A 14474-nucleotide genomic window follows, 5' to 3' on the forward strand; every position below is an offset into this window, starting at 1 on the left:
AGGTAGAATATGCATTAGACATCTTACAGATCACAGGGGAGCAGGGAATTGCCCAGGAGCTTCAAATGCTGTCAAAATGAGTATGTTCCCACTGCACCTCGCCTTGTTTTGGCACTGTCTGAGCCTTTGATTCACCTTTAGTATCAATGGGAGATGGCAGTAGTTGTTTTGGAAGTGTTTGAGGTAAGGCTGGATGGGGATTTGAGCAACATGGTGTGGTGGGAAGAGTCCCTACCCACGGCAGGGGGTGGAACAAGATGATCTTTAAGGTTCCTTCCAAAACCATTCTGAAATTCTCTGGGCTGGGCTGAGTGACTGCTTGGATAGGGAGGCTGTGGCATGAACATGAGTCTGGCACAGTGGTGTCATCCACAGTAGCTGTGAGGAAATGGACACAGCTAGCAAGTGCAGAGGCAAATTTATTGTCTAGAGATGTTTCTTCTTGCAGAAAAGTCCTGATCAAAGCCCAGGCTTGGTGATGGGGCTGATCTAAGCCAGTGTTGTACCAGTTACTCCAGTGCAGCCATTGGCACCATTTGGCTGTCCAGAAAAGCTCATCTTGTGCAACTCCTTTTCACTCTGGGAGTGACCCACTTCTTCCAGAGAAGGTCCCTACACATAGCTGGTGTATAAAAAAAAAAAACAAAACAAACTTTTTTTACCTTCCTATCTGCCAGTATTTACATACAGATCTAGGCTTTCAGGAAAAGGAATCTCCCCTCTTTTTGCACACTGTATTATACAGGTAGGATTTTGCTGACTCCTTTTGAGCTTTTTCTGGGCCTTTCTGGGTGGACCCTTGGTTGTGAGGATAGGCTGAGCCTGCTGTCCCACCTATAGCCCTAAGGAGTGTGCTCAGCAGTAAAATCTGGCTGAGATGCAGGAGCTGTCCTGTCCCACAGTGACCTGCTCTTTCATTTGAGAGGAGGTCTGGGCTGTATTGCTGTGCAGCTTTTTTCTCTACAGAAATCCAATTCCTGGCCATGGCATCATGGGTGTAAGTGCCAGGGTGGGACCCAAGGCACTGTGGTGGAACATCCTAAAAGCTCAGGGGAAAAAGTGGGCCAGGATCTGATGGTGGGCATGGAAGGAAAAGGGAAAATCATAAATCAGGAGGGAAGAGGAGCATGACCCGGTAAGAGATCAGAAGAGCTCGGCTCTCTGCCAGCAGGACCGAATTGGACTCCTCTCCCTCCGGCCCTTCCAGGCACTGGGTTGTGTTTCTCCCAGTCTTGCCCTGCAGCGAGCAGAGCTCTCTCCTCTCAGTGCCGCAAGGAGCGCTCGGCACCTCCGCGGCCGCCGGCCCGCTCCGCGCACCCCTCAGTCCGCCTTGATGGGAGGTTTTATGGTTCCCCTTGCCCACCCCCTCCCCAGGCTGCTCCCCCTTCCCTGTTCTGGCGTTTCACGTCCCCAACCTCCGCCGCAAGCCCCAGGCAGCTCCTCACCGCCTGTCCAGCTCTGAGCCGCGGCACCCGCTCCATCCTCCGGCTCGCCCGGCGCGGAGCATCCCGGTGGCGGGACCTGCTCCTCCCTCCTCCCCTCTTCCTCCTCCCTCCCTCCCTCCCTCCCCGCGGCCTCGAGTCGCGCCAGTGATGGAGAGAGCGTCACCGTCTCCTAGCAGCGCTCCTAGCAACGCTCCTAGCAACCGGGCAACATCTGCTCCCGCTGGACCAATCCGCGCGGGGAACATCTGGGCACCCACCTCCGCGGGCTGCGGCCGGGAGGTGATGCGCTCCTCAGTGGCTGCAGGGACCCGCAGGAGCTGCCACCGCCGCCAGCAGCACCGCCGCCACCTCCTCCAGGAGCAGCGAGGGAAGGACGGAGCAGCCCTCCCGCTGGAGCCGGGGCTCGCTGGGTGAGTGCCACCGAGCCGGCGCAGCAGCGAGCTGCGCGGTTGCCCGTGTCAGCGAGGTGATGGGGGGCGGTTTTTGCTGGTGGGATCTGCTCCAAAGGGTTTAGCAGGTGGCTGTTGGCGTGGAGGAAGTTTTGCGGTTTTTTGGGAGCTCTCGTGGCTTTGCTGCAGCGTGGGAGAGGGAAGAGCCGGGAGGGAGGCTCCGCGCGTCCCGCAGTGCCACGGGCAGAGGTGCTGCTGCTCTGCCGGACTCTACGAAAGGTCATTTCAATCAGAGTCCTCTTTTTATGGCCAGAGCTGAACTCTGAAAAGTAACCACAGCTCCTCTCTCCATCGCCTGTTAATGCTGTCATCCTCTGGGATGACACAACTGTCTAAATTTAGTTGTCTTATAGCTGCGAGACACGAGTACGCACATACATGAGCTCTCTTTTCCTTTCTCTCTTGCAGGATTTAGGCATGTCTAATTTCGTTCATGTACTCAAAAAGTCTGAGTGTCTCTGGCACACGCATGTAAAAGTGCAGAGTTTAGGTATACACATGTATCTGTGATCGTATTTCCCCATGAGAGCGGGAGATGTTCTTACTACAGCGTGCCAAATGCTTCACCCGGAAGGCAAATGGAAAATGTATGTCAGGCAAACTCTGAAATGTGCACCCTGTTAAAGAGAAATGGGAATCTGACTGTCCCCAGACCTGTACTGTTCTGCAGGCAGTGTGAGAGTGTACGATAGAAAAATTAATGCTGCTATTCAAAATAATGGCATGATTTTAATAGCAGCCCTTTAGCTTTCCTCTGAGGTTGACAAGAATTAATGGAGAAAATAATGTGCCATTTTAAGAGGTGATTGGGGCAGAATTAATGTTCTAGCTCCAGAAACATCCGGATATTTAGAGGAGCAAGCTGTATTTTTGCATCATTTGCTCTGAGAGGATTATAGTTACACCACTGAGAGACTGATTTTTTTTTTTTTTCTTAATGTTTTATCTACTTTCCTGATGTGTGAAAGGCACTCCAGGAAGCAAGGTCAAAGTTAGAGAATTGGGTGTAACATCAGAACTCTTATTTATCCCTGTTACTAAGCCCTGTGGGGATGCTGAAATAGCACTTTCTTCTCTTGTGGTCCAGCTGCTCGCTGTGTTTGTCCTGATTTTGCCACCTGAGCCATGTGTGTTTCTCCTTGATCCACCACGGCAGGTGACCATTCAGCAGTGCCGTGCTGCCAGAAATGCTCGCTGAGCCCGTGCGAGGGGGAAATCTTACCAGAACTGCTGAGGTTACCCCAGAAAGACCCTTTGCAGGCTGACTCCGCATCCTCAGGTAACTAACAAGTTTGCAAACTTCAGCTGGTTGGGCCGAGTGAGGGAATTTACTGGGATTAATGTGGAAAGGGGGTGAACCTGGGATTATTTTGTTATTCTGTTGGGGAAAGCAGTGGGACTCTAAGGAGGGAAGACAGGAATAGTCACTCAGCCATTAAGTCTCATGCCTTCATGCCCTCACGAGAGCTATTCAGACGCTTGTGCCTTGTACACACGTGTGTGCCCAGGGAGAATCTGCAATTAGGGAGATCTGCAGAACAATCAGCAAACCAAAAGGCGGCTTTCAAGTGCAAAGGCAGCAGACGAGAGTGCGGCTGGGGGTCCCCACCTCGCCGTGAGTCAATGAAAGGGGGCTTGCTCTGGCTGATAAGGTTCGATATGCTAGGAGGGCTGCCATCGATTGGCAGCCGCGTGCAATCCTGGGGCTGGCATGTGTTTTCGATCCACATGTTCATCTGCCTGTGGTCTGGTAGCTCTGCACTATCAGCTGAGGATCCCACAGTGGGACCAGCTGCTTATGCTGCCCTAGGAAAGGAGAAAAGCAGCAGCAGAGCATGTGAAACCAGGCGCACGTTTCAGCTGAGCACCCCCTAATTGGGAGTGCTCGGAAGGTTGGAGAGGGGGAGTTTGTCACCGCGGGTTGACAGCAGTCGCAAGGACACGATGATACGACCTGCCGTGTCAAAGTCACGTCTCCCGCTGATAATAAAGGCCAGTTTCTGTGCGCTCAGAAGCCTCAGGTTTTGTGCTTGAGCACGCAAGAGATGCTCAGCGAAGGTCTCCGTCTCAGGCAGCTGTAGCTCCATATTGATCCCTCTGCTTCAGGCTGCGATAGGAGCCCTGCAGGGCAGCGGCACATTTGAGTCACCGCAGCTTGGCGGGGCTGGCTCGGCCAGCCGGCTCCGTGCTCACCCCCTGCAGATGTCTGCATCAACAACCTACGAGTATCGATTCGGACGAGCCCTTTCTCTGCAGCGCTGAGCAGGCAGGGAGGATTTATTTTTCCCGAGGAAAGGTGGGGAGGTGCGGGAGCAGGCAGGTGAAGGGATGCTCCCAAGGGCTCACGCACAAGTTCTGTGACGAGGCTTGCAGATGTCTCTCTGTTGTTTGAGATGCAGAAGCACAAGCTGAGGTGTGTATTTTTTTTTTTTTTTTTTTCCTCTGGATGTTCAATCATTTTTTAAACCCCGTCTTAGCTCCTGTCTCGGCTAGGCTGTGGAAATCGCCCGGCATTAATTCATGCCGAGGAGGGGCTGCTGTCACTGGGGCGATGCAGGAGCGCAGGTGAAGCGACTTTGCTGCAATTTGCAGTTCAAATGGGAAGTTGCCACGATATAAATCTATTTCCAATCCAATTTAGATAAGACAGCCCTCTGTCCAAACATGCCTTATAACTCCGCGAGTACCACGCCACAGAGCACCATAATTATTCCCGGAGAAATAAACAGGAACGGACACACTTTGCTCTGTTGAAAGCGCAATTAAAGCCCTTGCGAAGCTGACTCTGAGACAGAGGCGCCTTATTCCCTCACTGCCGCGCGTGGGATTTATACCCCGAACTTCCATTAGCGCTAATGGCAGCTCCAGCCGCCGTGCCCCGATGCTCTGCGCATTCCGAGCAGGCACCGGCGGGGTGTGAGCACCGGGCAGCGGGGCTGCCGAGCCCCCCGGCACCGCCCGCCGCCGCAAATTGCAGCGAGCCCTCGGGGAGCGGCGGAGGGCTCGCTGCCGGGATGCTGGATGCGCTTTCCCGACGCTCATCCGGGCTGGAAGGACAAACCTTCAGGCTCGGGGCTCAGCGCTTGTGCTGCTTGGTCCCCGTGGGGAGATTTGGCCCCGTGCCTTGACTTGTGGTGGAGCGCTGGAAAAAACGTAATGTGATTAAGATGTATCTGTCTCTGAGCTTGAGTGAGGCAGAGGCAGTGACTCACAGCACCTTGCTGGAGCTGTCAAAACACTTGGCTCGCGAGAATAGCCTTCTGCACAAAAAGCACTGATTCAATGTGTTTATATTTAAACAAAACACGAAGGGTCTGATTCACTGCGGCATTACTACAGCCTTGGATGGCTGTAACCCCAGCCAAGCAGCTCCCAGCCGTGGAGTGCTGACTTCCAATAAGGGTTAGAGAAAGGCTTGGTCCTCTCCTGCATGGAGAGGGGTCCCTCGAGGGTTTTAGCATCGCTGCTGGTGTTGACAGCACCAGTGCAAGGTCACAGTTCATGCTCTCGTTTCCTGAACCTGCAGACAGATGTGTGGGCACCAGCGGCAGCCACGAAAATGACGATGATGAAATGAGCGGTGGTGGGATGGCCACTGCACTGATCACAAGAACAGACCTTGAACTTCTCTTGAGCAGCCCTGGGATGGGATTTGGGAGCTTCCAGCTCACTGTCTCACCCTGCAGGTGTGCAGGCAGCACCCCTTCCCTCCCAGGGGCTGAGCCTGGGGACAGCTCCCCCGAGCTGAGCTGGGGAAGAGGGTGCTCCACTCTGCAGATTTGGAGCTGCTGGGATTTGCTGACAGATGGTGTGGTGTTGAGCAGCTTGGGGCTACTTTGCTCCTCAAATAATTTTTCATTTAAAACTGAGAACACATTTCAAGCCAAACTTACAGCCTAGAGATGCTCTTGGTGTTTGCTTGCTTGTTGTTTCCCTTCCTTGCTCCAAAACTAAGTTATGGGTGTTGGGGTGAGGAGGTCATGACAACTTTGCTGCTTTAACTGACGTAAGGTCTTTAGAAATTGAAATTCAGCCAGCCAAGGGTATGTTCCAGGCTGGTGCTGGACCTAACCCCAGAAAGGGGATGCCAGTTGGGTGCTCAGTGAACCCACTGCCAGGAGGATGATCATGTGTGTCCCTCAGCAAAATGCAATTTTTCTGTCTGCTCCTGCCAGCCAGCACCAGCCTCCAGCCCGTGGAGCCCAGAGCCCTCTTTCCCTCCCAGCCACAGGCTGCCAGTGCTCCTTCCCTTGTCCCAGCTCCCTGATGTCTCCTGCACCACCTGTGCTCAGGGGATGCTGAATTTCACAGTCACCTTCCATCCCTGGGGCAGGGAGTGGAATTCCCGTGGCTTGGAGCAGCAAGGGACAGTTTTGCATGGAGCTGGGGGAGCTACAGAACTGAGCTGAGATGCTCTGAGTGCTGTGGTTGTCTGTGCTCTCCCTGCACTAAGGATTATTTTCTGCTTCCACTGCACACAGGCAGTGATAGGGTTGTGCTTCCAGCCTTTTCCCTGAAAAACACTAGGAAGTGTGTTTTAGCATGTAGAGGTTTGGTTTGGAGGAAGGTACCTACCTGTGTGCTGGTTTTGGCTCCTGTCCCAGCCCTGACAGCCTGGGTGGCTATGGGAATGTCACTTCATCTGCCTGTGTACCTTTATCTTCCTCAGAGCAGTGTGAGGAGAACTGTAATGTTCTCCCATCCCATGGCACTGGGAGATAAATGCGTTTGTTGTTGTGCTCAGATAACACAGCACAGTGGGATTTCCACCTGGGAGAGCACGATATCAGAGTAATTAAATATCCAGGCTGCCCAGGCTCTGGTGTAACTCAAATATTGGAATGAAACCTGCAGGTAAAGAAGGTTGCTGCACATGAATTTAAACCTGTGATTTAAACTCAATGCCAGTGGAGTGGTGAAGACCACAGCCCTGCCCTTGCCCTTGAGGGCTGAGGTGGGTGCTGGGAGCATCTCTGATGTGTGTGGTGGTCCAGGGCAACTAGAACCCTGACAACCTTGGCAGTGTTGTCCCACTGTAAGAGCAATAGTCCCTCTCCTGGAGAAATGCTGCTCTGAAGAGCAATCCATGCCCTAATGAATTCCAGGGGTCTTGGCTTCAAATGGGGTTTCATCCCTTTAATGAAGGATTCTGCAGATCTTCATGAAAAACCTCCATCCTCACAGACTTAAAATTCAGTGAGAAAATGCAAGAATCCTCTCATAGAAGGGATTTCTTCTTCAGCCCTTTCTTGTGGTTTTTTGATGTAGAAGAAGGAAGGGAGAGCACATTGCTCCTTTCTGCCAGTGAAGAAGAGATGCTGTCAGCCCCTGGAATGGTTGTGTGGGTATCTCATCACCCCCAGCAGCAAATAAGGCTCAAGGAGCCCCTCATGCCCCATGGAAGGATCCTTTCAGCAACATGAAGTCTGTGTTCTGGCTGTGCAGTACATTATTGCCTTTCTATTGTGTCAGGGAACCAAATCCTTTATTTCTTCAGAAAATCTAAGTTTCAAATGCTCCCATTAGGAGATCCCAATCTGGGAAAGAAAATAGCTTCTATAGGACCTGGCTTTGAGTTATTCTGTGCAGTGTCTCTAGATACATTTTTTCCCCTGGCTTGCCTTTAGACATCAGTATAATAAAGCTTCGGTGTTTGTTTTTTTTAAATACATTTAAAAGCAAATATCAGAAATTTCTTACAAAAGGGATGGTCTAGAAGGAGGTTTCTGCTTCCCAGAAATGCACAGGGCTCCTTGTGTTTTCTGGTGAATAGCCAAGCAAAGCCCTGGCTCTCACAGGGACCCAGTGTTCACCAGGCTGAGTACCACTGGAATTATGGACCTCATTAAGGTGCCAAATTAGCACCATGTCACCTTTCCAGGGAAATGAGCAAGGTCAGATCAGGCAGCCAGGCCATGCTGAAAGTGCCCAGAGTGCCCTGGTCCTCTGCAGGGCTCAGCTCTGGAGGAACAGATGTCCCCATGGCTCTTGTCACAGGACAAAAGCCCAGTAATTCCTTTTCTTATCTTAAATGCTGAACCTCCATCCTCTGTGCCCTGAAAAACAAGCCACCCAGAGAACAAACCAGCTCCATCACCCTCCCTTTGAACTGGGGCTCTTCTGAGACAACACTACCATCTAGTGAATGCTCCCTGCACCGGTTTTCCAGGGAAGCCACGGAGCTCCGGGCATGATGGGTTGAAATCAAAACCCCACCCTCGGCCCGCACAGCCCACAGCAGGGCACAGGGTCCTGCACACAGGTGGCCCCATCCTGGTCCCTCCTGCAGTGCACGGTGACATTCCCATCTAGGGCATCTCCTGCCCGCTCTGTGAGGCTGTGGCTGGCCCCAGCACCCCAGTCAGCTGTAGGACCAGGAGATCTGCCTGTGCCCGCTGCTGTGGTGGTCACTCCAGGGAGGGGAGAGGGGCTGGCTGTGCTGGCAAGCCTCAGGGTGGCTGTTTCAGAGACAGCTTCACATTTGCCAGCCTCTCAACTGCTCTTCCAGCGGGCTGAGGGCTGCAGGCTGAGGCTGAGTGTTGTCCTGGCTGCACTCCCCCACTGGATGCCTCCTTGCCCTGCACACCCCAGACTGCGATGTTGCAGCCACCCTGGCCAATGCTGACTTTCTTCTTCCTCTTTTGTGCAGAGCTGATCTGATCGGGGCCTACCAAAGACATTAACGACGTCGAAAGTAGCTTACTTTAAGAGAAAATATGCAGAAGAAGAACATTTACATCAGGATTACCATGAGTATTGTCCAAAAGTGAGTATCTCTCTCGTTCTAGACCCCGCCCTCCCCCTAATTTCATTCCTTGATGCTAAAGACCCATCCATTTACTCCCCAGCACCTGATACTACCGGAGGACCGGACTTGTATCCTAAAACTGTCTCTCCAGAAACTCCGCTTCCTGGACGACCCCGAAGCCTATCTCCGTAGGTCTGTATTAATTAACAATCTGTTGAGGAAGATTCACCTAGAGACAGAGAGGGAGAGCTATGAATACTTTAAGGAGGCTCCGTGCTATAGGACTGCCTACTCTGACGCACGAAAACGGCTGAAGCTGATGGTGCAGGAGTGCTGTTCCCAGTCGCTCTATTATGAAGAGCTGCACTCGTATCGCATCGTGCCTTACTCTGCAGAGAATGCCGTCTACGGGATGGGCTACACGGGCAGCCACCTGGAGCAAAATTCTCAGTTGCTTATTTATAAAATGAATTAAAAGTAGCTGTTAGACCCACTGATGTTTGTTTCTGAATGCTTGGACTGCTTGTTGAGGTGTTGAGATGAGGCACTAATTGCAGATGTGTTTGCAATGGAGGTGGAGGCGCAGGGAGCTGAGCGGAAGGTGCTTTGGAAAATGCTCTGCAGACCCCGCTGTTAACCCCCGGTGTGAAACACCTTGCTGTACACACAGAGAGGTGCAGTGCAGAGGTCCTAAACCTGCAGAGACTGCGTGCAAGGCCGTTTGTAGAAACCAAGCTGCACTTAAAGTTACCTTGTGTGTAGATACGGATGCTCCAAATCCCTTTTGCAGTTAAATTACGCCAGCCCCGGTGCAAGGGGAGCCCCCAAAGCAGTGGAGTAGTCTAACAGTGAGGAGTAAAATTCAAGTTATCTGCTGTAAAAGTATAGACAGAAAGTTTCTTTGAGAATTTCCTTGACCATGAAGGAGTCAGTGCCAAAGGAATCAGTCTGTAGTTTAGGATTTTCGGAGACTGAACTCGCTTGCTACTTACAGACACTCTATACTGAGATTTGCAAGGGTTTGTGGGTTGGTTTTTAAAAAAAAATTAATTGCATTCACTTTTTACTTATATTATCTCTTAGCTGGTATCTACTTTGCTATTTTAATACAAACCAGAATGACTCACAGGAAAGATTGTTTCTTCAGCCCATCATCAGTGTTCCCTTAACTTCATTTGCCTCTTTCCCTAGCTGTTTCCCCAAATACTTCTTTGCATGCTAATTTGCTGTTTGGCCCGAGGTTCACACTGGTGCTAGGGAATAGACAGCAATTTCCTTTTATGTGGACTATAAAAGGCAGAAAAACAATGATAACTCTCATGGATAGAGAATGAATGTATCTGACAGATGATGGTAAGACCTCAGAGGCTCTCCTGATGAAACTGCTCAGCATTAACAATAATGTTTCAGGTTAAGTGAAATGTCTAATTTCAATCTGGGAATTAACTTTAAAATATGTAAATATATATATTTCACAAGCTATGGCACGTGGGATGTTCAGCAAACGGAATGACTACAAGTGGAAAGTTTCTTAGCTGCCAAAGCTACGTCACGAAAATACCAAAGAGTAACATTAGGGAAAAGATGATGCTCCAGCAATGGGGTCAGAAGCAGAGATTGCACTATAATTTGGAGGAATGTGATTAACAAGCCTGTAAATTAGCTGTTAGGGACCTGAATCCCAGAACTGCTGAACAAACACACGAGATGGTTCAAAGCCTGTCAAAGTCCTACAGGTCTGTTGGCTTTGCCTCGCTGGCTATCACCACTTTAAAGCTTTAAAACAAAGTAAATAATAGCGCACACTCAGCTGGAGGCAGATATATATATATATATACATATATACATATATATACATATATATCTAAGAACCTAATTTTTTATTTGTTTTGAAAGGCTTTGCTCTTGCAGATGTGGCTGATGCTATTTCTGAAGCATTCTATAGTGTGAACAAATACTGTGGCTTGCTAGGAATGTGCTTTTTGTGTCAGATTCCTCCTGTCACCCTGCTCAGAGCGCCCTGGTCGTGTGTGTCACACATATCATCACAGCTCCCAGGCACGTCTTAGTGCTGGAGAAAAGGCAGAAAAGCAAAAGCAAAAAGGTGTGAAGAACAAAGTTAACTCTGGTGTCAGTAGTGAGAAGTCAGTAGAGATTTAGGAGACAGAAGGAAGCAGAAAAATTCAGATTTTTTTTTTTAATTAAAAAAAATGAATGTCAGCAGTGTAATCTTGTAAAACAAGGATAACCTGCAAACTGGAGAATATAAACATCTCAGATACTGTGGGAAGGCTGAAAAAACAGGGCAGTGCTGTTTGGGAGGTGCTGTTAGTCACGATGACTGTTCAGATCTCTGTTTTTGCTTTGAGACAAGTCATATTTACTTATCTCTTAGAAAAGGGTGTCTTTCAATCCTTAGCCAGTGCAGTTCAGCCTCAGAGCTTGCTGGCTGTGCATGGTTTGATTCCTGCTGTCCCTGGGCTTGCACCAGCCTGAAACCACGCAGCTGGTCCAGTTGCATGATTCGAGAAATGGTTTCAATGTAGTTTGAGAAATTTCCAGTGGAAAAGGGGCTGGTAGAGCCCAGGCTGATGATCAGGTCTGCAGGACAGCCCCAGTGTGAGCAGTAAGAGCTGGCAGAGAAGCCCTTTGCTGCTGTCAGAGGTGCCATTATCCCTCTGGCCTCTGCGGCACCAGGAACGCCCCGAGCCACCCCAGGGCTGGGGGAATGGTAAAGGAAAATTGCTCCTGTCTTCTGATTTTTCAAACCATGTAATTTTCCACTCTGAAGTGGTTTGATTTATGCTTTTTTCCCCCCCTCTTTGTGTCGGTTTTCATCTGATTTCATAACGATCTAGCATGTACAGGAAATGCTTAAATGCTTCTTTTCTCTTGCTGGCTGGCTTTTTATATTCATAGGATGGTTCTGGCTTGAATAAACAAATCTTTTAACTTAAAATTAGAAATGTTTTAGTGAAATGAAAAAGCTCAGTAGGATCAAAGTCTTTAACCTCACCTGAACAAAAAAACATTGGCCCTGTCAGATTCACCTTTGAAGAGGTTCTTTGACTGCTGAAAGAGGAAGATACTTTCTTGCCTGTTGAAAGCTTCTCTGTGAAGGCATTGTGATAACTGAACAGATATAACAGACAAAAATCTGCATCAGGTCACAAAACTCCTTGGGCTACCTAGGAAGAGGATGATAATTTAGTAATGTTTTTCTCATGTGCTATTTTCTTGAAGAAAACACATTGTCTCTTCTTTTAATTTTCACTTGCTCCAGGAGTTGTTAAAATGGATGATTTCTTTCTAGAGAACAAATTGAGTTTTTTATGATATGGAATTGAATCAAAGGTTTACTATTCTATGTGCTTTAAGTCTGCTTCAGTTTTTACTGCTTCTGCTTTGCCCAGCATTGGTGCTGCTGAAAAGTGGGTCTGAAAATTTTGATTTGAGTGCTTAAAAATAGTTTATGGGGTGATAAAGAAGTACAAATGTGCAATAACATTGCAAGTTACTCCCAAAATATTTGACACCTTTTTGAATTATATACTTATATTGATTTTAACATTTAGTTGCCAAGTTACTGGGTACCAGCATTTTAATACAGCTACATACAGTGATTTTTCTTTTTTGGGTTTGTAGCTACAGTTCGGCTCTTCTGGCTTCTGATGTGAGAATCTGTCTGTAGGTGGTCAACTTTCACTGAGATAGATTTTTATATATATATATGTTCTATTATGACTGCATTAGGAACTCCTACATATGGGCTATGTTTGCACTGGATGTAAAGAAAGTCCTTGCTTCCCTTTGACTCAGTTGCCTTGGAGATAGAACATTCATCAGAGGGAATATAGATGAGCTGGGTAACCAGGACAGACTTGGTGAGGAGAGCTGATCCTTTTGAAAATGACTGGCTTAGGACAATAAATTTTCACCTGGGAACAGCAGCACACTTGGCTGTAATTAGTGTTTCCATGAGTTGAGTATTCTTTGTCTTGCTTTTCTGGCTGGTCATGCTGGTGAAGGGTGCACGGGGCACCTTTGTGGGGGCCACAGTGTGGGTGTGGATGGGATCTGGTGCAGAACCCCAACACTGAGTTTGAGCAACCTGCTCTAGTGCAGGTGTGTCCCCACCCATGGCAGGAGGGTTGGAACCAGACGGTCTTCAAGGTCTCTTCCAACTCGAACCGTCCCATGATTCCATGATTCTGTGACATTAGGGCCCTGATCCTGTAAATGCTTGGGTTATCACCCCATTTCCTCACTCCTGTCCCTGGAGCCCCAGAGGCTCCTCGTGTGCTTGATGCTCAGCATGTGCACGAGCTTGAGGCTGGGGCTGCAGATCCCCGTCGGTCGCCGCCTTCTTGGTGACCGTGAGCCCCGAGCTGCCGCTTCAGCTCTTCAGTACATCTCTCTTGCACTGTAAATTGAACTTCTGTTTTCCAATGAATGTGTGGAGTACATGGACTATTGTGCCTTAAAGTCCCACCCTCGTACGAGCCTTTGTAAATGTTCTGTAAATCCGCAAACCGTCTCTCGCTGGTAACTCTGTGCACTCCCTACAGACCTGATTTGGTACTTGGCAGGACCTTGGGAAACCCAACCCTGACCTCAGTTTGCCATGAACACGAGAGGGGATTTGCCAATTCCCTCTTTTCTTTTTTCAGATTGCTTTGCTCTCCAACATTCATGAAATTCTGTTTGTCTGGTTCCTGCCGTAGTTGGGCTCTGGGCCACTTGCAGTACCAGGAGCTCCTTGCAGGAACTCTGAAAGTTGTAAAAAAAGTTGTCTCCAGATTTTAAAGATCACCTGTAGAACACTCCCAGGAGGGAATCACAGCTGCATATGACAACTGTGGCAGGTGTTGTCAAGTATATCATCATATATTTGACATGATTGACAAAGCAGAGAAGGGAACACCTATTTCTATTGAAATGCATGAGCCTGCATTATGTTAAATACGTGGTGATTATACACCAAATAATTGGAATAATACCTACTGGTTCTGTAACAAAAAAAAAAAAAGCCTTTTAATGTTTAAAATTACCTGGGACCTGACTGAAGGTTTTTATGAAATTGTTTTCTAAAGTGAATAGTAGAAAAAATGTATATGTATTTTAAATATACGTATGATGTGCATGTTATTAATAAAGATCTATTTCTATTGAAGCAGATGGTTGTTGTTTGTATGTTGTTTGATTTACAAGATAACATGTAATGTTTCTAAAGAAAAGTTTCTAAGTCCATCAATCCCCTAAAAAACTTATAACCACAGATTATTTGAAGGACTTGGATCAGTGAGCAAACCTGGGGTAACTCCCCTGTCATTCACTTGTAACTCCTCGGTAGCTCACTTGTCCTGCCCTGATCCCATTGTTTGCATCCCAACTTGCCTCTGGACTTGCAAGACCCTTCTTCTTTTCCTTGTTTATGTATTTTATTTCCAAATCTGCAAGGAATCATTTTCCTAATGATGTTCTGCAGGGCATGTTCCAGATGCTGCCAAAGGGTCAAAGTTAAAATAGTCAGCTTTTGGAGCTTTTCAAAAAATGGGATTTTTTACTAAAAATCCTGATTATGACAGAAAGATCACCATCTTCCTTACCCTCAGGAATTGTCTTTAGGATTCTTTTCTTGAAGAAGCTGAAGTGAAACACTGAACATGTTGAAGAGATACTGAAAAGGAGAAATATTTACAAAAGATGGGCTTTCCCCTGTGGGCAGGAGACTCTTGAGGCAATCATGAAGAAACGTCTTCCAGGGCCAAGTGCTTCACCTCCCATGTGCAGCCAGGACCTGGGTACCACCTGGGCTGCAGGTCCAAGTAT

The 14474-nt window shown here is 48.5% G+C and overlaps 2 long non-coding RNA genes across 2 annotated transcripts; one reads left to right on the top strand and one right to left on the bottom strand.

Annotated features, from left to right (window-relative positions):
• Positions 1–401: 401 nt before the first annotated feature.
• Positions 402–1532, bottom strand: LOC110484122 (uncharacterized). Its single transcript, XR_002467701.2, has 2 exons — positions 1446–1532; positions 402–622 (listed from the first exon to the last, which is right to left on the bottom strand). It is a non-coding gene; the product is annotated as an uncharacterized LOC110484122 (long non-coding RNA).
• A 138-nt stretch (positions 1533–1670) lies between these two features.
• On the top strand, positions 1671–13820 carry LOC110484121 (uncharacterized). Its single transcript, XR_002467700.3, has 4 exons — positions 1671–1855; positions 3051–3173; positions 8544–8660; positions 8743–13820. It is a non-coding gene; the product is annotated as an uncharacterized LOC110484121 (long non-coding RNA).
• The last annotated feature ends 654 nt before the right edge of the window (positions 13821–14474 follow it).

The sequence above is a fragment of the Lonchura striata genome, chromosome 6 (assembly GCF_046129695.1).
Source record: "Lonchura striata isolate bLonStr1 chromosome 6, bLonStr1.mat, whole genome shotgun sequence".
In the NCBI taxonomy this organism is placed as follows: domain Eukaryota; kingdom Metazoa; phylum Chordata; class Aves; order Passeriformes; family Estrildidae; genus Lonchura; species Lonchura striata.